The following is a 1,351-nucleotide window of genomic DNA, read 5'->3' as shown; positions in this document are numbered from 1 at the left end:
CAGAGATGTAAAAGACCCATACAATGAAAACTATAAGACACTACTGCAAGAAACCAAAAGAGACCTGCATAAGTGGAAAAACATACCTTGCTCATAGATAGGTAGACTCAACACTGTGAAAATGTCAGTTCTACCCAAAGCGATCTACAGATACAATGCAATCCTGATCCAAATTCCACTGGCGTTTTTTAATAAGATGGAGAAACAAATCGCTAACTTCATATGGAAAGGGAAGAGGCCCCAAATAAGTAAAGCATTACTGAAGAAGAAGAACAAAGTTGGAGGCCTCACACTACCTGATTTTAGAAACTATTATACCACCACGGTAGTCAAAACAGCCTGATACTGGTACAACAACAGATACATAGACCAGTGGAACAGAACCGAGAATCCAGACATAAATTCATCCACCTATGAGCAGCTGATATTTGATAAAGACCTAAGATCCGTTAACTGGAGAAAAGACAGTCTCTTTAACAAATGGTGCTGGCATAACTGGATATCCATCAGCAAAAACATGAAAAAAGACCCATACCTCACACCATGCACAAAAACTAACTCAAAATAGATTGAAGACTTAAATATAAAATCGAAAATGATAAAGATCATGGAAGAAAAATAGGGACAACAATAGGAGCCCTAATACATGGCACAAACACAATATGAACCATAAGTAACAATGCACAAGCACCAGAAAAGAGACCAGATAAATGGGAGCTCCTAAAAGTCAAACACTTATGTGCATTAAAAGACTTCACCAAAAGAGTAAAAAGACAACCTACAGACTGGGAAAAAATTTTTGGCTGCGACAAATCCGATCAGTGTCTAATCTCTAAAATCTACAAGATACTGCAAAACCTCAACAACAAAAAGACATATAACCCAATTAAAAAATGGGCAAAGGATATGAACAGGCACTTCACCAAAGAAGACATTCAGGCAGCTAACAGACACTTGAAGAAATGCTGAGGATCATTAGCCCTTAGAGAAATAGAGATCAAAACTACAATGAGAGATCATCTCACCCCAACAAGGCTAGCATTAATCCAAAAAACACGAAATAATAAATGCTGGAGAGGTTGTGGAGAGACTGCAACACTTATACATTTTTGGTGGGAATGTAAAATGGTATACCCAATTTGTGAATCAATTTGGCACTTCCTTAAAAAGTTAGAAATAGAAGTACCATAGGATCCAGCTATTCCACTCCTTGGAATATACCCTAGATAAATAAGATCCATCATACAAATAAATATATGCACACCTATGTTCATTGCAGCACTGTTCACAATTCCAAAAAGATAGAAATAACCTAGGTGCCCATCAACGGATGAATGGATAAACAAATTAT

Source organism: Trichechus manatus, unplaced genomic scaffold (assembly GCF_000243295.1).
Source record: "Trichechus manatus latirostris isolate Lorelei unplaced genomic scaffold, TriManLat1.0 scaffold00119, whole genome shotgun sequence".
Taxonomy (NCBI): domain Eukaryota; kingdom Metazoa; phylum Chordata; class Mammalia; order Sirenia; family Trichechidae; genus Trichechus; species Trichechus manatus.
Note: the sequence above shows the minus strand (reverse complement) of the source record.